We start from the raw sequence: 23,047 nt of genomic DNA, 5'->3' as shown, positions 1-23,047 counted from the left end.
TTTCCTACTTCCCAGCCCTCGTCTCTCTTCTCCTCCTGCACACATGTGCCCACATGCTCAGGTGACTGAAACCCCTTCACACTGAAACAGAATGCACAGTCCCAGTCACTTTCTAAATGTATAGGACATGTTTGTGGACATAAAGAAGTTCCAGTGCCCTGAAACCCCAGAATACAATGCGATGATTTCCCGCTAATGACGACTGGCCTGGCTCCAAGCTTCTGTTAGGATCATGTGATTGACTTGGCAGAGTGATCATCATTTTCTTGCTTTTCCTGCCTTATGTTTTTTCAAAATGTCATCTTGAACAATCACAGGACCTTTAATACGGACAAGTAAGAAGCAAGAAACAGTGGGATAGATTGTGCATTATAAAGGAAAATCAGGTGACTGATTGAAACAAAGCCCAATTCTCGAAGGCAAAATTGTCACATAAAGCCCCATATACTGTCTGCAAAGATACTGAAAAGGGTGATTGAGGAGAGCTGGAGAGTTACACAGCAGGTTAAGAAGCAGTGAATAAACTTTTTTTTCTTGAGAGGGAAAGATGCTTTAAACCACAACATTCAGAAAATCTGACCAGTGTTTTATGGAAAATAATGTGCAGGAAAAAAATTCCCCTCTTCTTTTACTAGTTCCATATGTGACACGCAGACATTCCAAAGGCTGGAGTTAAGTCTTGGTTTCAGGGAGTGTCTTAGTACAGCAGGGTTCATAGTCTGGGCACCCAGACAAGGGGTTGGGTTTTGAGCCAGAGCAGAGGGGTCCTGAGAGCAGCAATATGTGAAGGGTTAGTGTTAGGGGCCCAACAGATCTTGGTCTAACATAGGTGCTGTATTAATTAATATGCAAGCATAAAATATTACCCCCAAACTTAGCAGCTAAAAACAATACATGCTGATTATTTTACAATTTCTGTGGGGTTAGGATTCTAGGGTGATTTTATTGCAGAGTCTCCTCTCCCATAAGGTTGCATGAGAGCTGTTAGCTGAGGCTGCAGTCATCTGAAGGCTCGACTGGAAGAGAAGAATCTGCTTCCAAGCTCACTCACATGGGTGTTGTCAGGAGGCCTCAGTTCCTCTCCGATGTTGGCCGGAGGCTTCAGTTCCTTGCCATATGGGCCTCACCACACAACATGGCAGAGATCTGAGAGAGAGAGCATGCATCCGAGACAGAAATGTATAGTCTTTATAACCTCATTTTAGAAATGACGTAACATCACTTCTCCCACATGCTATTGTGATACGGGAAGGGACTACACATGGCCCGTGAACTAAGCATGATTCTAAATTTTCAAATGGTTGGAAAAAAAATAAAAAGAATAATTATATTTAATGACATGTGAAAAGGACATGATTCAAATTTTAGTGTCCATAAATACACTTTCCTGGAACACAGCTATACTCACTCGTTTAGGTATTGTCTACGGCTGCTCTCACACTGAAATAGCAGAGTTGAGTAATTGCAACCAAGACTGTATGGCCTGCAAATTCTAAAAGATTTACCATCTGGCTCTTTACATAAAAAGTTTGCCAATCCCTGATTTAAAAGAACATTTAAAATAATGTCCTTGTTACTCATATTGGCAAAAGAATATGAAGAACTTTAAAAATTGATAGTAGAGTATATCTTAGGGATTAATATTTGTGTAATGACATAGGAATAGTATATTAACTCTTATAGACACTCTGATATTTCTACGTTCATTCGGCGTATATCCAATTCGGATATTTAATGGACAATGTGCTATACTTCAATAGATAATGGGAGGCATTATTAAACACTTTTGATGTTTGATGAGAACAAATTCTCCTTATTTGTTGTATTTAACATCTATTTAATCTTTATTTTTTTAAAAATAATCTTTAAATTGTCATCTATTTTGTATAAGTTGTTAACTTTTTAAATATATGTATTACAGAAAAATCAGAGTATAATATCAAAATCAGAATATAATAAAAAGCAAAACAAAGAAAAAGTGTCTACAGTTTCACTTACCCTGTGGAATATAATCACTGTATATTTTAGTGTATATATTTATATATTAGAGAGACAGGGCAGAAATTGTAACATTTCCTAGAGCCTTTAGTTTGATGCAGTACATTTTGCATATCCCAAAATATAATATAGTATGCAGTGTTTCCCAAATGTAGTTTAACTGCCAAAACTCTTTCCTCAAAATTTATATTAATATCACCGAGTGCACTAGTGTCCTATAAATGAGTGTTCCCATACGTATTGAGAAATACTGTGTTAGATACACATCTGGGGATGTTCCCTTTTAAGTGTCATTTGTTGAGGGTATAGAATAGACTCACATCATCTACTAGTAAGTTTTAAAATAAATAGAATCAACCTCTATGTTGCTTTAATTATGTGTAATGTACTTAGGGGGACTGTGGCCTCCTGTCCAGTGTGGACTCCCTCTTCCCTCCTCTGGGTCACCCAGCTATCTTTGGTGGGACGAGAGGTAGAAAGAGCATGGAGGCAGCAGAAAACCACAGTCCTGAAAACCACAGCAACTGATGCCCAATCAAGAAACCCACCAGAATGAGAGTCAGCCCTGGATTTCTTTCTCACAGCAGTGGCGATAGGTGTGGGGCAACATAAATTCATGAACATTTGGCGACCACACAAAGGAGGAAAAACAGGTGGCCCAGTGGTTCGAAACACTCCTTTTTATCCGCTTTGCTTTGACTGTAACAGAACCACCGCATATTCATTTGCACGGGCTCTCAGGCCCTGCCTGATTCCCTGCAGTCTTAGTGGAATTGCCAAATACAGTGTTCCGTGCTGGCCGACATACAGGGAGAAAAAGCAGTTTGGAGATGAGTCCTAGGGAGATTGTGATTTTCATTGCTGCGGGCTGAGGGCCACCAAGATTCCCATGCATTCTGAGGCCTGAGCTTTCTACTTGAACTATGGGAACTTACTAGTGTCCTCCTGATAAATACTTTTTATTATTTAAATAACTGAAAGGTAGTAGAATTTGCCACCCCCAGATACGGCACTTTGGCATAACGATTAACTTGAGCCGAAGGCATCTGAGAAGAACTGATACAAGAAAAGCTCTCTGCTCTCCCCTATTTGCCTAAAAGTAGGACACAAGTTTATAAAGACGTACCCCACTCCTCTCTCTATCAGGAAGGTCAGAAGTTAACCACCGAGACTATCCTAGACCCTTATCAACCTACATAACGAATCTACATAACAAACCTAGCTGAAATTAGCCCTTATCCACTATTGACTTCCCCATATGTTTGCCTTCCCATAATCTGCTGCCTGCCCCTAGAAACTCAACGTCTTTTTCTTTAATCTTGTCACTTCACTAGAAAATTATTGCTCTTGGCTAAGGTGATATATAAGCTCTCTGTGTATTCCCAGGTACAAGTGTGATATGCCTGTCAATAAGCCTCTGTTTGTGTTTCCCCTGCTAACCTATCTTTGTCTGTCTAATTTGCAGGGTCCCAGTCAATGAACCTAAGATGGGTAGAAGAAAAAGAAAATTCCCTCCCCTGCATAGGTCAGAGTCAGTTTTTCTCACTGGCAACCAAAGAATAATAATAAAGTTGGGATGAGTGTGGCAATGGTGTAACCAGGGAATGTACACTAATGTTTCAAAAGTAACAGTTGCTATTTTTCTTCATTTTTTGTGTCTATATTTCCTACAATAAATAATGACTATGTTTTGCTTTTATGATACAATATGAAAAGATAATCAAACTACTTTTACAGTTGGGATCAGAGACAGAGATGGGGCCGGGCACCTGGGATGCACTGGTTACCACAAGATATTTTACTTTATATCTGACCTTTTTGGGAGTTAAGGAAAAAAGTCGAGGCAGGAAACACTTGGGTTATTTAGTCCGATAAAAAAAGGACACATAATTTTCTAAGAAGATAAGTTTTTTCCTGGCACTGAACTTGAGGCTGAATTTTGTATGTGTGGGTTCTTGTTTAAGGTACACTGAGTAATCGAATAGATATCTTAAGATGTGTTTTTGCAAAAGACAGAATGTTCTTCAGATGATTTTTTTATATTAGCATGCTGTAAAAACTATGAGACTTAATATTACATCTTAATCTGGTGGAAACATTTCTGCCAGAGACCAAAATAATAAGATCGAAGTAAGTTTCATTCTCCAGGTATTACCCAATACAAGTAATAGGCCCTGGCTCCCACTCTCACCTACCTCAGAGCCAAATTCAGAATTTCATTGCGTCTTCCAAAGTAGATCCAAATTCACATTATTATAAAAAATGGACATATTTGTGATTGGTTTGTGATTCACATCCCTCACCGAACAGCAAGAACTTAATCAAACTCATCCAGTAGAGTTTGTTCCTCTTTCCAGTTACTCCTTTTTCTCCTTTCTCTTCCTCAAATTACTACAAATACTCTCTGTGTTCCAGGTTTAGCTTTTGTCCTCAGCTGAAGACAATCCAGCTCTTGTCTGTCTTGTTCAATAAAACAAAAGCCTAGTTTGGTTAGTGGAATAATTTCCATTTATTGTTCTCAAGCAAGACTCTAATGCCTTACCAACCTTCCAAGAAATGAGATCTGAAAGTCTTCTGCTTTTGACATGATGGTGGACCAGATATCTCCTCTTACAAAAAAAACAGAACTTACATAAAGCACAATTTTTATTACATTGCTTGTATCACAGCAAACAGAGAATTTTCCAAAGGAAAAAACAAAACCTCAGTGAATCTCGTGCCTCTGAGAAGACAGAGTTGAACAGGAGGGAAATGAAATTACAATATCAACCCTGCAATCCAGAAACTAAGCTGTTAGGTCAGTGGTAAGATGGGGGAGGGAGAGGAAGGGAGGGATGAGCCCAGGACTCCTGATGCTCCAAATATGGGTTAAAAGTGGTTGCAGGGGCTTCCCTGGTGGCGCAGTGGTTGAGAGTCAGCCTGCCGATGCAGGGGACACGGGTTCGTTCCCTGGTCCGGGAAGATCCCACATGCTGTGGAGCGGCTAGGCCCGTGAGCCATGGCCGCTGAGCCTGCGCTCCACAACGGGAGAGAGCACAACAGTGAGAGGCCCGTGTACCGCAAAAAAAAAAAAAAAAAAAAATTTGGTTGCAGGTTCACAGCAATCCCAAGCTCCTGGAAGACGTGAATAAAAATCATATCTGGAGGAAGCATCCTCAACTTGGGCCACAGATTTTAAACAGATGAATATCAACCAAATGTCAGCTTACATCAAAGATCACCAAAGCCATATAGAAAAAAGAAAAGTATGAGATTCCATACAAACAATAAACAACAAATTTAGACTACCAAGAACTCCAGATATTAGAATATCAGACAGCAACTATAAAATAGCTATGGATGAAATGTCTAAAGAAACAAAAGATGAAATCACGATGATGTGGTAGGTCAAAAGAGACTATAAAATAGACTCAGGTGGCTATGAAAAAGAAGTTTAAAGTCAATGGGACAAGTAGCAGCAATCCCTTTCCAAAAAATATTTGGAGATAGAATCATATATTCACTAGCAGTAAAATGGATAGATTTTGGACAATAGAATACCATACTTCAATAAAAACTACAGCTATATGCAATAATATAAATGCATCTCTCAATGCCAAACAAAAGAAACAAGATCCTCAAGAATACAAATAATAGGATTCCGTATAGTTCTAAAGCAAGCAAAATTAAGCTACAATAATCAAAACCGTGTGGTACTGGCATAAAGACAGACATATAGATGATGGAATCGAATAGAGAACACATAAATAAACCCTTGCATATATGCTCAAATGATTTTCAGTGGGGCAAAGTATAGTCTTTTCAACAAACGGTGTTGGGAAAACTGAATATCCACATGCAATAGAATGAAGTTGGACTCCTAACTAACACCATAAAAAATTAACTAAAAATGAATCAAAGCCTTAAATGTAAGACCTAAAACTGTAGAACTCTTAGAACAAAACATAGGGGAAAATCTCTGTGACATTGGATTTGGCAATGATTTCTTGAATATAATACCAACAGCTCAGGAAATAAAAGTAAAAATAGATTAATTTGACTACATCAAAATTAAAAACTTCTCTGTGTTAAAGGACACAATCAACAAAGTGAAAAGGCAACCCATAGAATTGGAGTAAATATTTGTAAATCACATATCTGATAAAGGTTAATATTTCAGAATATATAAAGAATTTCTACAACTCAACAACAAAAACTCAAATAACTATTTTAAAATGGGCAAATGACATGAATAGACATTGCTTTAAAGAAGATATAAAAATGGCCAATAAGGTGCAGCCACTGTGGAAAACAGTATGGTAATTCCTCAGAAAACTGAAAATAGAACTACCATATGATCTAGCAATCCCACTCTTGGGCATAAACATGGACAAAACTATAATTCAAAAAGATACATGCACTCCTATGTTCATAGCAGCACTATTCACAATAGCCAAGCCATGGAAACAACCTAAATGTCCATCAACAGATGAATGGATAAAGAAGATGTGGTACATATATACAATGGAATACTACTCAGCCATAAAAAAGAATGAAATAACGCCATTTGCAACAACATGGATGCAACTAGAGATTATCATATTAAGTGAAGAAAGTCAGAAGAGAAAGACAAATACCATATGATATCACTTATATGTGAAATCTAAAATATGACACAAATAAACCTATCTAGGAAACAGAAACAGAATCACAGACATAGAGAACAGACTGGTGGTCATCAAGGGGGAGGGGGTTGGGGGAGGGATGGAGTGGGAGGTTGAGGTTAGCAGATGTAAGCTTTTATATATAGAATGAATAAACAACAATGTCCTACTGTCCAGCCCAGAGGACTATGTTAAATATCCTAAGATAAACCACAATGGAAAAGAATATATGTATTAAAAATGACTATATATATATGTGTGTGTGTGTGTGTGTATAACTGAATCACTTTGCTGTACAGCAGTAATTAACACAACGTTGTAAATCAACTATACTTCAATAAAAAATAATTTTTAAAAAGCTTCTCAATAAGATTAAATTGAATCATATCCTGAGACTGCAAGGCAAAGTAACTTTTTAAGTCTATTGCCACATGTACTGACTTTTTAATGTGAATGTTAGTGCTATCAATCCTTGTATAAGCAAAATAAAGAATTCAACTCATACTGAAATTGAAAAAAAAATTACCAACAAGCATATGAAAAGATGCTCAACAATCATTAGGGAAATGCGAATCAAAAACACAACATCACCTCACACCCAATATGAGGGCTGCTATAAAAAAAACAAAAAGAAAAAGAAAAAAACAGAAAAATAACAAATTTTGACAAGGATGTGGAGAAATTGGAACCCTGTGCACTGTTTATGGGAATATACAATGGTGCAGCTGCTATGGAAAACAGTATGGTGTTTCCTCAAAAACTTAAAATAGAATTACCATATAGCCCTGTAATACCACTTATGGATATATATACAAAGTAATTGAAAGCAGGGTATTGAAGAGAGATGATTGTACAACTACATTCACTGTAGCATTATTCACGATAACCAAAGGCAAAAGCAACCCAAATACCCAGTTGACGGATAATTAGATAAACAAAATGTGATATATATGTACAATGGAATGGGGGGGAATGGGAGTTGTCGTTTAACAGGTATAAAGTTTCAGTTTTGCAAGATGAAAAATTCAGGAGCTCTTTGCACAAAGTATAAGTATACACTTAGAAATGGTTAAGATGGAAAATTTTATGTTACATGTATTTTACCACAATTAAAAATTTTAGAAGACAAGCAAAATTACTATACTGGTTAGAGATACACTTCTGCGTGTGCATTTACATGTGCATATAAATTACAAAGGAAAACACAATTATTATTAAACAGTCAAGATAATGGTGATCTCCAGGAAGAGGGAGAAGTATATGCTACAGAAGGGCGTATGTGGTTTCTAGGCTGCTGAGAATATCCTATTTCTTGACTTTGGTGATGTTTGCACACACATTCACTTAATAATTTTTCTCTAAACTGTTTCTGTGTTTTATTCATATGTATAAAAGTTTTAATGTTTTTCTTTAAAAAGTGTGTATACATATATATGTGTATATATACATGGTAGTGAATAAAATATAGAAACAGTTTAAAGAAAAATTACAAAGTGAATGTGTGTGTATATATGTATATGCCTGTATATATGTATATGCGGGTACATATGTATATGCATATGTATATATACATATCTATGTATACATATGTGTTTATTTCTTTTTCCTTCTGTAACAAATTACAACAAAGTTAGTGGCTTCAAATAACATAAATTTATCTTACAGTTTGGAGCTCAAAATATTTCTTCTGATGGCTCTGGGCGATCCCTTTCCCTGCCTTTTCTAGCTTCTAGAGGCCACTTGCACTCTTGGCTCGTGGCTCCATCATCTATCTTCCAAACCAGCAGCGTAGCATCTTCCAATGTCACTCTATGCTTCTGTCATCACATTGCCTTTTCCTGATTCTGACCCTCATGCCTCCCTCTTACAAGGACTCTTGTGGTTACACTGGGTCCAACTGAATAATTAGGATAATCTCCCATTTCAAGATCCTTAATGTAATCACAACTTGCAGGGTTTCTCTTACCATGTAAGGTAATAGTATCATATTCACAAATTCCAGGGATTAGGATGTGGACATCTTTGGGAAGCCATTGTTCAGTTTACTGCAAAGTGTTTAATATTTTTTGGTCAATTTTTGTATTTTTAATTAAGTTTTGAGATTTCTTCATCTGTTTTAGTCTTAATACAGAAGTGATCTGCAAATGTTTTCTCCCAATATATGCCTTGTCTTTTCATTTTCTTAGTGATGCCTTTTGAGGACCACAGTTGTTAATTTTGAAGAATTCCAATTTGTTTTTCTTATGGATCATGATTTGCTGTCATATCTAAGAAATCTTTGCCTAATCTAAGATCTCAACAAAATTTTTTCCTATTTTTTCTTCTGCAAGTTTTTTTTTAATTAATTTATTTCTTTTTGTCTGCGTTGGGTCTTTGTTGCTGTGCGTGGCTTTCGTTAGTTGCGGAGAACAGGCTTCTCATTGTGATGGCTTCTCTTGTAGAGCATGGGCTCTAGGCACACGGGCTTCAGTAGTTGTGGCTTGCGGGCTGTAGAGTGCAGGCTCAGTAGTTGTGGCGCACGGGCTTAGTTGCTCCACGGCATGTGGGATCTTCCTCGACCAGGGCTCGAACCTGTGTCCCCTGCATTGGCAGGCAGATTCTTAACCACTGTGCCACCAAGGAAGCCCAGCAAGTGTTTTTAGTTTTAAGCTTTACGTTTAGAGCTATTATCTATTTTGAGTTATTTTTATATAAGGTGTGAGGCATAGGTCTTAAAATTTTTAAGGTTTAACCATATGATATCATTTATATGTGGAATCTAAAATATGACACAAATCACCTTATCTATGAAACAGAAACAGACTCACAGACATAGGGAATAGACTTGTGGTTGCCAAGGGGAAATGTAGGGGTGGGGAAGGGATGGATTGGGAGCTTGGGGTTAGCAGATGCAAACTATTATATATAGAGTGGATAAACAACAAGGTCCTACTGTATAGCACAGGGAACCATATTCAATATCCTGTGCTAAGTCATAATGGAAAAGAATAAGAAAAAGAATATATATGTATAACTGAATCATTTTGCTGTACAGCAGTAAGTAATGCAACATTGTAAATCAACAATACTTCAATAAAATACATTTTAAAAATAAAAAGTTTCAAGATTTAAGTCTTGAATGAATGATGCAAAGACTAAAATATAGTGAGAATTTATCAGCTGCAGGGGTGGTTAGTATTGGATGTTCTATACTAGCAGCCTCTTGGCCATAGTATTCCTTCCAGAACATCTAGGTTTCTGTCTTCAAGTATGACAACTATACTGAAGATAGAAATTATATTTATGTTCAACAAAACATAAAAAAATCCCTAAACAATGTCCCAAAATAACAACAACAAACAAAAACACCTTCCTTAGAAACCAGTTTGTGATGATAAATATTCTTTTCTCTACCACATTTTAAAATGTTTAAATAAAGGATTTATTACAGACACTGAACAAGAATAAGACTAACTTACATTGTACTCTTTGTTTGAGGAGTTATCTAAGGATACCTGAACTGAACAGTATACTTTTTTTTTATCCTGGTGATATTTAAATCAATGTCTTAGAATATTGCTTGTTTGGCTGATCCCTTAATGCATCTCTTTGTTTATGTGTCTCTTCTCAGGTTTCCATAGTGGAAAGAGATTTCCCCCTTATTATTATATTCTAATATTTTGTTCTTATTTGGTTGATATTTGGGAGAGGAGGGAAATGAAATATGAGTTCTCAAAACACTCTGGACCTTTAAATGCTTAAAAATTATTTTTATGTCTATGTCTGCCTTTTTGATGTTGTCCACTGTGTTTGCTTTATACAAATAGTATAAAGCAAATACAGATAATTTCTAAATGAGCACTCTCAAATGCTAAATGCTACAGGATCAGAGATGGGAGAACATAGGTCCTGGCACTAGGTAGGTCTGGGCTTCGATCCCAACTTTGGTGCTTATCAGACTTTAAAGAGTTTCTTAGTCTTGCTGAGCCTCAGATTTCCCTTCTGCAAAATGGAGATAATTATACCTTCCTTGGCTGCACAGACTAGGTGCTTTATAAACCTAGTTATTTGGAGGAGGCCATGGGGCTTGAGAGGAGGCAGAATTCAGGGCTGGATCTTGAGGGATGGATGGGATGCTTTCTCTGACTTTTTCTTTTCACCAGTTTCTTTGTCTCTGTGACAAAGTAGCATCCCTCCTCCACTGCCTGCCTTTGCTGTTACCATGGTGATCCAGGTTCTATTTAGCCAGAGTCTGTGACAGGACAGATTGGTTTTGCGATTTGTGAAATCTCACTCTCTAAAATAAGGACCAGGCAGTCACGGCAGCAGTAACAACATGGTGTTGGGTAGAGCTTCTGCAACCTCTCAGGCACACAGTAAGTGGAGAAGCTATTGTCAGCCTGGGTTGGTGCAGTCTTCTTCCTTTTTTTTTTTTAATATATATTTTTAAATTTTTTTGGCTGCATTGGGTCTTCGTTGCTGCACGTGGGCTTTTCTCTAGCTGCGGCAAGTGGGGGCTACTCTTTGTTGTGGTGCACGGGCTTCTCACTGCGGTGGCTTCTCTTGTTGCCGAGCAGGGGCTCTAGGCGCACAGGCTCAGCGGCCATGGCTCATGGGCTTAGTTGCTCCGCGGCATGTGGGACCTTCCCGTACCAGGGATTGAACCCGTGTCCCCTGCATTGGCAGGCAGATTCTTATCCACTGCGCCACCAGGGAAGTCCCGGTGCTGTCTTCTTATTTTTCTTTTTAATTTTTTTTGGAGTATAGTTGATGTACAAAGTTGTGTTAGTTTCAGGTATACAGCAAAGTGAGTCAGTTATGCATTTACATATATCCACTCTGTTTTAGACTCTTTTCCCATATAGGCCATTACTGAGTATTGAGTAGAGTTTCCTGTGCTATACAGTAGGTCTTTATTAGTTATCAATTTTACATGTAGTAGTGTGTATACGTCAATCCCAATCTCCCAATTTATCCCTCCCCCACCCTTATCCCCTGGTAACCATAAGTTTGTTTTCTACATCTATAACTCTGTTTCTGTTTTGTAGATAAGTTCATTTGTACCCTTTTTAGGAGGGGCTGTCTTCTGAACTGAGAAGATATAGCGGTTGAAGATTGCCATTAGCTTTTATTTTTTAATTTTATTTTTAATTTATTTTTATTTTTAATTTATTTTATTTTTGGCTGCATTGGGTCTTCGTTGCTGCACACGGGCTTTCTCTAGTTGCGGTGAGAGGGGGCTACTCTTTGTTGCGGTGCCGGGGCTTCTCACTGCGGTGGCTTCTCTTGTTGTGGAGCATGGGCTCTAGGCGTGCGGGCTTCAGTAGTTGTGGCACGCGGGCTTCAGTAGTGTGGCTCGTGGGCTCTAGAGCGCAGGCTCAGTAATTGTGGCGCACGGGCTTAGTTGCTCCGGGGCATGTGGGATCTTCCCGGACCAGGGCTCGAACCCGTGCCCTGCATTTGGCAGGCGGCTTCTTAACCACTGCGCCACCAGGGAAGCCCTGCCATTAGCTTTTGTTTCGCTTTCCTTCAGTTTCTTTTTTACATCACATGCCTTCGTGTTCTGCCCTTTCTACCATCAAAGGCTTGCTCTTAGCTCATTCGTTCTTACTCAGCTGACATAGTAGAAGTCAGGTAGTGGGCCTTAAACTTAGAGGTTTCTTAGAATTCGTTTCAGAAAACTTTTTATTATGGAAAATTTCAAACATTAAAAAGTAGACACTACTCATCACCCAACCTCAGTAATGATCAATTCTTGGCCAATGTTTACCTCTTTGCAATTTCACCCTCACCCAGATTTTTGAAGCAAATCCCAGAAATTGTATCACTTAGTCCATAAATAATTCAACGGAATCCCTAAAAGATAAGAATCAGTGTGTGTGTGTGTGTGTGTGTGTGTGTGTGTGTATAAAACAGGACCACAATACCATTTACAATGACCTTGGAGATACCCTTCATCACTCTTGGAGAAATTATGAAGAATAAAATTATTGATTTGTGCTTCCTCTCGTGAAGGTTTAACTGCAACAAGAATTTCTTTCCTATAATAAAAAACTAGAAAATTAAACAAAATATATGTGACAACTATTGCTAGACAGTGGATGGCGGGCAGCATAGGACTGTGAAATACACAAGGGGAGCCCTATGGTAGTCCCAGCTTGCCGTCTGCGGCCACTTCCAGGCTGTGGTGCAGGAAGGAGAATGGAAACAGAGCCTAGTGGACACACTGGATTGAGGAGCAGAGATCAGAATTATTGGAGACTGGCTAGAATTTGCAGGGCAGACTATCAGTGAGGGTGGGGAAAGAGAGAGAGAGAATGAGGGTGCTTTGGGTATCTGCAGGGCAGTCGTTGAGAATCTTTGGCTAACTGATCGTGTGGGGTGAAATTCCATGAGATGAGGCAAGAACCACCAGAAAGCACTAGGTTGAATAATTCCTGGAACTCACACAAGGCTGTGTGAGTTTGCATTGCTAGCAACCAGAGTGGAAAGACCTTGTAATATGTGCAGCTCCTTTGTTGTACATTACCTTTGATTTGGTGAAAATAAGCAGTTAATGGGCCGAAGTCTATTAAAAAGAAACCAAACAAACTTGTGTGGATAAGTATTGTCTGAACTAGAGCCCTGATACAGAGCCCACCCTATGATAACCGGTTAGCAGGAATCATCTTCTATTAAATCACATGATCATTCTGAGTGATATAAAGTTAGGCAATGCTGTAACCCTATCTTTTAAGTTTATTTCTCAATGAATTTTAACAATTTGTGGATCAGCTGTAAGCTTCTCTTCATCTGTCCCATTTGTTATATAGGAAATAGAAAAGAAATGTGTCTTTCTCTGCTTCAATATACGTACTTTTAGCTGTTATCTAACTATGGTCAGAAAGCTTAATACAAACACCTTAAAAGCCGTTATTTTTTATCAGCATCCCTCCCCTCAAAATTATTGATTGTTATCCAATCACTTCATAGGCAAGACCAATATGATTAATTACTTTTGGTATATTACTTTTCAATCTTCTGTCTTAGTGGGATCACTATGATTCTGTGTTGTTTAATATCCGCCTATCTGCCTATCTACTGCACCCCACTCCCAGCTTCATTCAGGGCCTTTTTTTTCTTAGTGTGGCATGTTCTATGTCCCTAAGAGCATCTAGAACACTATACTTCGGGAAGCAGATAATAGAGCTATCCTAGTAATACCTGCTTTTATACTCTTCTAGTTCAAAATCACTATTGCCTATGATATACAACCTTGATTAATCATTCACATATTTATATATATGGTAGAGTGGACCATCAACTGTTTTCCAAGAAGAATCTCTGTCCTGGCATAAAAAAAAAACCCTGCAACCACCAAATGCAGAAGGGGTATATTCATCTGTAAGGTGTGAATTATTTGTGCATTTGACTGGAGTTAGCCTGTGAAGATGGAAGCAACACTAATCTTTTTACACGAAGGATAATATGCAGTGTCCTAGCTGTGTACCCTGCTCTTTTCCACTTAGCAATATACTCATTCATCCAGGTACAGACTGGCAATCCGATGGGACTGAGTCTAGCGGTAAGGTTACCCTGTCGATGGAAACAGGCCATGGAAAGCAGCACACAAACTTCTTTGGGCTCATCAGTGATCCAGCAGGGATCACTGTTCATGGAAACAGAGTTTCCATGAACAAGGTCAGGGTATGTGTGATTCATCTTGAAAAAGAGACTTTTCTGCCCTAGTTCCCCTCCTGTCTCTTTATATGATTCCACTTATGTCAGCCCAAGGCTTGAGTGCCCATTTGCTGCTCTCTCAGTAAACAAGACAGATAACAAAAATGTAGTACGTAGTGGTCCACATTTATGCAAGGAAGTAGAGCTGTGAGAAAGCAAACCCAGGATCAGCTCCCCAAGCATGTCTGCTGCTCACCCTTTACTTACACACATGCACTCGAGGGGGAGACAGACAAAACAAATTAGTATATCGGTAGGTGCTATGATGACCAAGGAGGAGAAAGAAATAGAGGATGATGCAAGGTGCTACTTTATACTTTGAGGAGGGGAGTCCTTGTATACTTATTATTTGCACACAGGTAGGTATATCCATAGGATTTTTGCTCAAAAGCAGATTTGCTTGGGTCAAAGAATATGTGCTTTTTGGAACTTTGATATAGCCAAATTTCCTCCTGTAGAGTTTGCTCTGCTTTATACGCCTACCAGCCACGTGCCTCTTTCCCTACATCTTCATCAACACAGGATGCCATCTAACTTTTGACTCTGAGCCATCTGATATGTAAAGAATTGCATCTCATCTTTTTTGGGGTTCACACATTTTTCATAAGTTTAAGAATCATTTGAACTTCCTTTCCCATGACCTGTTCATGTTCTCTAACCATTTTCTATTGTCTTTACCTTATTTCTTTGTGTGAATTTTTAGTACATCAAGGAAATAAGTCTTTTGCCTGGGATATGTAATAAAATATTTTTTTCTATTTGACACTTTTTTGCTTTGTATGTGATGCTTTTTTCATACATAGTTTTTTTTTAAACTTTTATGTAATTTAATCTATCAACCTCTTATGGCATCACCAACTCTGGGATTATAAAAATAATTTTATCTCATGTTTTCTGATAGGAATTTCCAGATATCATTTTTAATATTTACATTTTTGATCCATCTGGAATTTATTTTGACATAAGGTGTGAAATGTAGAATATATATATATATCTGTAGAATATATATATCTGCTTTTTCTATATGTCTATCATCACTTTGATTTATTGGATAACAACTTGGTATTATTTCAGAGCATATACATCTGCTCTTAATTGGCTACCTAGAATATACACAATTTAGGCCTTTGCCAAAGATTGTAACCTCAAATTTTTACTGCTAAACTTTTATCTTAAGCACTTTGATGAAAGATGATTTACATGGAAGATTGTTTAAAGGATATTCCTCTGAGATTTTATATACGTGTGTGTGTTTTCAAGTTTTATTTCTGGATTAAGACAGAGTTTTATATATAACTCCTATTGTTTTAACACCTTTTTGAAGGTGAGCATTTAGTTCTTTACCTCAGATTTGTTGAGAGATTTTAAGAAATTGCTATACAAAATCCAAGATTGCATTTATCGTAGGGATATTTTATTCAGTGACTTCTGTATAAAAAACACAGTAAGCATTTTTTTTTAAATGAAGAGTCAATGAAGCTTTGTTTCTTCTTTTGAATGGTGACTCCTTTGGGGGTGGGGTTGAAGTGAATTTAATGATTGATTTCTCTTGGCTGCCAAGCACCTGAGCTTAAAGGGACGGTATGCTAGGTATTGTGTGGAGCTTATGGGCTCTGGAATGAGACAGATCTGGATCAAATCCCAACCAATTGTCCTTATGAGCTGAGCTGCCTTGGGCAAGCCATTTGTTTATTTATTTGTTTGTTTACTTATTTATTTCTTATCCAAGTGTTCTCATTTATTCTTATGAATAATGTTTGTCTTTTAAATAATTTTTAATTGAACTATAGTTGATTTACGTTTCAGGTGTACAGCAAAGTGATTCAGTTATACATATATAGAGATTTTTTCCATTATAGGTTATTACTGGATATTGAATATAGTTCCCTGTGCTATACAGTAGGTCCTTGTTATTTATCTATTTTATATATAATACTGTGTATCTGTTAATCCTGAATTCCTAATTTATAGCTCTTCCTCCTTTCCCCTTTGGTATCTATAAGTTTGTTTTCTGTGTCTGAGTCTTTTTTGTAAATAAATTCATTTGTATCATTTCTTAGATTCCACATATAAGTGATATCATATTATATTTGTCTTCCTCTGTCTGACTGACTTCACTTAATATGATAATCTCTAGGTCCTTAGGCAAGTCACGTAACTTCTCTATGCTCACTGCCTCACCCACAAGCCAGGTATAATAACAGTTGCCTTGTTAGATTGGGAGGATTAGATGAAGTTAAAATAAATGAAGGCTCAGCACAATGCCAAAACATAGTAAGCGTACAATAAATCTTAGCTTATTATTATTATTATTATTGATTCATGTTGATCAAAGGGTTAAGAAGTATGCCATTTAAAAAATGGTTTATAGCATTTGGAAGATTAACATAAGTCTTAGATGCATTGACATCTGTCCTTCCCAGGAGGAGCTGAATTATTTCTATTTTGCTATTGTCCTTAACATCCTAGAAACCAGGGGCTTGAAAAAGATCAAACTGTCAAAAAACAAACAAACAAAGCAAATGTGAGTGAATCCTGTTCATTTCAAATCATAGAATCTAGGTGTCAGAAAGGAATTTAGATGTTATTTGATCCAGTTTCCCTTCCCAGAGTTATTTGCTAAATATTTAAATAAACCCCAATTTTAACTTTTTTCCCCTATAAATGAGACTGAGGTGTCTTTTAAAAGAAATGGGAAGTCAGTTTGAATCGGAACGAAATGTATATTTATTATTTCTAATTTGTCAAATATTTTCAGAACCAAATCAGGATCTGATATTTCACTTGGTTTAATTCTTTTGGGAAACAATTTCCTCCATCTTTCATGGGAGGTTAGCTGCTAGAGGGCGGGAGATCTCACATCCCTCCTGGCACCCACTCAGATCTGGTACCCACCGTGGCCCTGCGCAGTCAGGCGGTAATCAGCAACCACTGCCGCTGCTGCAGAGAGGACGTTGTGCTGACCCAGGAATAACAGCTCTGAGTTGATGATGTCAGTAACTTTTAAAATAGCTTATTTAAAAATCTCTTCCGTGACCTCAGCTACACTTAATGCCACTTAGCTCATCTAGACATGGGCAGGAAATGTAAGAAAGATAGGTGGCAACTGGAACTCCAAGCAGCTATATCTTCAGAAGCCCATTTTAGGAAAGAACTTGTCTGAACAAGTTGAAGATTGAAGATACACTTGGTATCAAGAGACTAGTGATGTAGATATAGAACTTGTGTATCCCCAGCCCTGCAAGTCTGGGGAAAATCGAGCTATACAACAACAGTTGTACATGGTATTTCTCTAGCTCTGCACATATCTTCTGTGATGGGAGCTCTGGCTCCCTTCTCTGGTCTCCTGTGTATTTTGGAAATTCTGCAGGAAATGATTCATGGGGACTCATGGACAGCTCTATCAGTTACCGTGTGTTTCCCCCGTTGGCCCTTCTTAGCATTCTCTCCTGCAGCTCAGGCTGCCAGACCTCAGCAGGCGATGCCTCCCTAGGTCTGCTGCATCCAGGCTGGGGATTCGTAATGACAAGGATGCTGATATCTGCACTGAGAGCACATCCCCCACTTGCACAGCCACTTGCAGAGGGTACCACTGTCAGTCCCTGAAAAGCTGTGCTTAGTCTTCTGGAGCCTTCAGTGTAGCTGAAGCAACACCAAACAAGAGGGCATTTTGGCATTTGTTATGCTATTTATCTGTTCATTGGACACCAAAGCTATACCCCCAAATCTCCAGCAATCTATACCTGTTACTATTAAAATTTTTATAGACCATTATTAAACATGCTCTTATTAAAAATTTGACAGTTGATTCCACAGCACCTAGATCATTACAGAACGCAACAAATTTCAGTCTAATAAAAATTCCAAGTTTGGGGCTTCCCTGGTGGCGCACTGGTTAAGAATCCTCTTGCCAATTCAGAGGACACGGGTTCAAGCCCTGGTCTGGGAAGATCCCACATACCGGGGAACAACTAAGCCAGTGCACCACAACTACTGAGCCCACATGCCTAGAACCCATGCTCTGCAACAAGAGAAGCCACCGCAATGAGAAGTTCACGCACCACAATGAAGAGTAGCGCCCTGCTCGCTGCAACTAAAGAAAGCCCACACAGCAACGAAGACCCAACGCAGACAAAAATAAATAAATAAATAAAATAAAGTTCCCTTTAAAAAAAAATTCCAAGTTTGTTCTGCAAAAATTAGCACATAAAGATTTTTTTTAACATCTTTATTGGAGTGTAATTGCTTTACAATGGTGTGTTAGTTTCTGCTTTATAACAAAGTCAATCAGTTATACATATACATATGTTCCCATATCTCTTCCCTCTTGCGTCTCCCTCCCTCCCACCCTCCCTAGTATGTAAAGTTTTGAACTGGTTCACGTCCTGTTTTTTTTCCCATTTATTTATATTGAATGCCTTTATTTCAGTCTATACATGCTTTGTAATTCATTTAAACAACATTTTATTCTTGCACATTTAGATTTCCCCCTAACTTCTCATTACAGTGGTCCCTTGGTACCTGTGGGCAATTGGTTCCAGGAACCCCGCTCAGATACCAAAAATTGGCAGACGCTCAAATCCCTTATATAAAATGGCATAGTATTGGCGCATTAACTATGCACATCTTCCTCTATATTTTTTTGTTTGTTTGTTTGTTTGTTTGTTTGTTTGTTTTTGCGGTACGCGGGCCTCTCACTGCTGTGGCCTCTCCCGTTGCGGGGCACAGGCTCCGGACGCGCAGGCTCAGCGGCCACGGCTCACGGGCCCAGCCGCTCCGCGGCACGCGGGACCTTCCCGGACCGGGGCACGAACCCGTGTCCCCTGCATCGGCAGGCGGACTCCCAACCACTGCGCCACCAGGGAAGGCCTTCCTCTATATTTTTAAAAATAATTTTATTTATTTATTTTTGGCTGCGTTAGGTCTTCGTTGCTGCGCACGGGCTTTCTTTTTAGTTGCAGTGAGCGGGGGCTACTCTTCGTTGCAGTGTGCAGGCCTCTCATTAGGGTGGCTTCTCTTGTTGCAGAGCACGGGCTCTAGGCACATGGGCTTCAGTAGTTGTGGCGCACGGACTTAGTTGCTCTGCGGCATGTGGGATCTTCCCGAACCAGGGCTCGAGCCCGTGTACCCTGCATTGGCAGGCGTATTCTTAACCACTGCGCCACCAGGGAAGCCCTTCATGTATACTTTAAATCATCTCTAGATTATTATAATGCCTAATACAAAGTAAATGCTATGTAAATAGTTTCTGGTGCTTAGAAAATTCAAGTTTTACTTTTTGGAACTTTCTGGAATTCTTTTTTCTGAGTATTTCCTATCTGTGGTTGGTTGAATCCTTGGATTTGGAACCTGTGGATATGGAGGGCCATATTATAAACCACACTGCACAGAACATCCTCATGGCTATATTTCCCCCTCACAACTATAATTATTTCCTTAAGGGGAAAAATTCCTGATTGCTGAGCCAAAGGAGTTGTATTTTTTTAAGGCTTTTGCTATACACGACCTAGTTGCCCTCTGCAATGGTGAGACTGATTTACACTCCTACCATGCTCTTGACAACTCTGAGTAAATCATTAAAATAAATGCTTACTTCATTTATATGTAATTACTGCAAGAATACATGCAGTATTCAAATTCACTTATTCAAATGATAAGTGATTAAAGTGGAAGGTGAAAGCCTTCTGACTTCCCCGACTTCCTAAAACATTTGGGGTTATGTTAACAGTTTTTTGTTTGTTTGTTTGGTTGGTTGGTTTTTTAGTTTTTAGTTTTTTGCAGTGAAAGCACAGGGTCCTAACCACTGGACCACCTGGGAATTCTCAAGGTTAACAATTTTGTGTGTTTCCTTCCACTTTCCTGAGCAGTGCACCTAGAAGAAGGCAGCTCTGAGACTTTGGCATTTACCTGCTCTGATGTGATGAAAACGACCCTGTTGAAATATAAAATCACTGCTTTTAATGGAAAACACTTAAAACATCAATTCACCCTCTTTCATTTCCATATTTATTTCATTCCTTTCTGTACTGTTTAAAATGTTTACTGGTTTGTACTATTTTGATAATCCAAAAAAAATCCATGAGTATATTTACAAATATGTTAGAATTGGGATGACCTCTAAGGGATGTCGCCTGTTCCCCAAAACCATAAAAAAGAAATTTGTTATATTTATTATAATGTATGCATATTACAGAGTGCTGAGAAAACTGTTAGAAATTTAGTTGAGGGGTTTTCTGTTGCTGTCTAGAGTTAAGGACAAAGGATCATACTGCAGCCTGTTCCCCTAACCTGCAAAAAGCAGGAGTTCCCTCCCTCAGATTAGGAGTGGACAAAATGTCAGGCACATGGGCTAAACTGAGCTTGCCACCTGCTTTTAAATGGCCTGCAAGCTAAGACATTTTTAATAGAAAAATCAAAAGAAGATTACTATTTAGTGATACATGAACATGATATGAAACTCAATTTCAGAATTCACACAGAAAATTTTACTGGCACATAGCTACAGTCATTCATTCATTCATGTATTGTCATTGGTGACTTTTGTGCATTTAAATTTTGAGAGGTACCAACCACATTGTTCCCCAAAGAGATTTTTACTAATTTATATTTTCACTAACAGTGTATGGAAGTGCATTCATGCTCTCACCATTATATAAAGAAATTTAAGTCTGATGGACAAAAAAATGGCACATCCTAATTGTTTGAAGTTGCATTTTATTTTTTAATTGACGTATAGTTCATTTACAGTATTGTGTTAGTTTCAGGTGTACAGCAAAGTGATTCGGTTATACATATATATGTATATATCTATATTCTCCTTTTAGTTTTCTGATTCTTTTCAATTATAGTTTCAAAAGATATTGCATATAGTTCCCTGTGCTATACAGTAAAATCTTGTTGTTTCTTAAATTGCATTTTAAAAATTACTACTGAAGTGGGAATTTTTTCATCTTTATTGGTCATTTATACTTATTTTGTGAAATGCTTTTTCATACCTTTTGACCCTTTTTTTCTCTTGGGTTTTTTCTATTAGATTGGGAGGAGTCCTTCCTGTATTATGAAGAGTAACTTTTTGTATTTCATACTTATTTCAAATATTTTTCCAGGCTGTCATTTATGCTTTCACTTAAGAAAAAAAAAAAACCCTAGTATTTACTAAGCAGTTACTATTCAATACATGCCAGATACTCACCTAAGAGCTGTGCATGCATTTCCTCATTTACTTCCCATAGCAAGTTTATGAGGTGGAGACTATCATTTTATTTATTTATTTATTTTTTAGAAATTTATTTTATTGAAGTATAGTTGATTTACAATGTTGTGTTAATTTCTGCTGTACAGTAAAGTGATCCATTTATACATACGTATACATTCTTTTTCATTTTCTTTCCCATTGTGGTTTATCACAGGATGTTGACTATAGTTCCCTGTGCTATATAGCAGGACCTTGTTGTTTGTCCACTCTCTATATAATAGTTGGCATCTTCTAACTGAGGCAGGGACTATTATTACCCTAGTGTTAAAAACAAGGAAACAGAGTCTTAGACCACATGGCTAGGAAATAGTAGAGCTGGGATTAGAACCCAAACAGCTGGGTCTGGTGCCATAATCTTCGTCACTCTTCCATATGGCCTTCTTTGCAGGCATCACCCAACATCTCTTGTCATCTTCACAGTAGTCCTAGAGGTGGGTGCCGTCGCTATCTGCATTTTACAGATGAGGAAATGGAGGCTCAGAGAGGTCAGGCCATTTGCCCAAAGTGAGAGGTAGAGCTGGAATTTGAATGTGAATCTGTCTCCAAAGTCTGTGTTCTTACAGTTTCCCAGCATCTTGTACTTTGAGGACCTCTCCCAAATGGAGGAGCTCTCAGCAGGGTTGGCTGAGCTCAGAAGGGCTTGGGAAGACCTTGCTAGGAACTGCAGGAGTCGCAGGGCTTGGTGTTCAGGCCTCCTGAGCTCCTTTAAGCCCCGCCCAATTTTCTGACCTTGCTTATTTAGAAAACTCCCTTCCTCCGTCCTAAACTTGCCCGTGCATCACAATGGGATATGACATTTATGTGCTGGTCAGTCTCTAATGGGACCCTTGAGTCTGTAGGACACTTGTGTCTCACAATGCCCCTTTCTCCTTGTTTTGGACCACATCCTGCCTCCTACCTACTTTTGTTTTTGGAAACAAAAATTAATGTGAGTGTGGGTGGGTGGTGCTTGAATATACCATCTGTGTGAAAGGAGATTTCAGGGTCTGTGTTACGGGCAGCCTTCAAGAACATTCACCTTATGGTGGGAGCTGGAGCAGGCATGTTAGGCCATGGGATGGAAATCATGTGTCAAGGAGGTAGAACAACCAGATCAAAGGGGTCTGGATCCCAACCCCCCAGAGCTGTATTGCAACACTGGATTGTTTAGGTTCAGCTTGTCCTATGAGAGAGGAATAAATGTATCTTGTTTAAGCGTCTGTTTTATTTGCTTTATTTTTAAAGTAGCTACCTTTATGCTAAGGCAGTTAATGAACATATGAAAATAATTTCAATTGTATTGGTGGTCAGAGAAAATACAAATAAAAACCACAAGATACTGTTTAATATCAACCAGACTGGCAAAAATTTAAAAGTCTGATACTACTGATTGTAGACAAAAATGCGGAAAAACCAGAAATTTGTCAACTTGGTTAATTTGGTAAAACTATGTGAAACAATTTGGTGTTACTGC

General features: G+C 38.3%; 1 protein-coding gene across 4 annotated transcripts in view; it reads left to right on the top strand.

The window, feature by feature from the left end:
* Positions 1 to 23,047, top strand: part of PLEK (pleckstrin) — a 64,696-nt gene that overhangs the window by 4,048 nt on the left and 37,601 nt on the right. For 2 of the 4 annotated variants that reach the window (XM_067007493.1, XM_067007490.1), the window contains exon 1: positions 10,885 to 10,996. The exons of 1 other annotated variant lie outside the window; for it this stretch is intronic. The gene's annotated coding sequence lies outside the window, so the exon portion shown is untranslated. Of the gene's footprint in view, positions 1 to 3,463; positions 3,524 to 10,884; positions 10,997 to 23,047 lie in introns of those variants that run through there. One more of the 4 variants, XM_067007491.1, reaches the window with a different exon arrangement.

Source organism: Kogia breviceps, chromosome 11, assembly GCF_026419965.1.
Source record: "Kogia breviceps isolate mKogBre1 chromosome 11, mKogBre1 haplotype 1, whole genome shotgun sequence".
Taxonomy (NCBI): domain Eukaryota; kingdom Metazoa; phylum Chordata; class Mammalia; order Artiodactyla; family Physeteridae; genus Kogia; species Kogia breviceps.
This window is presented reverse-complemented; position numbering and strand designations above follow the sequence as displayed.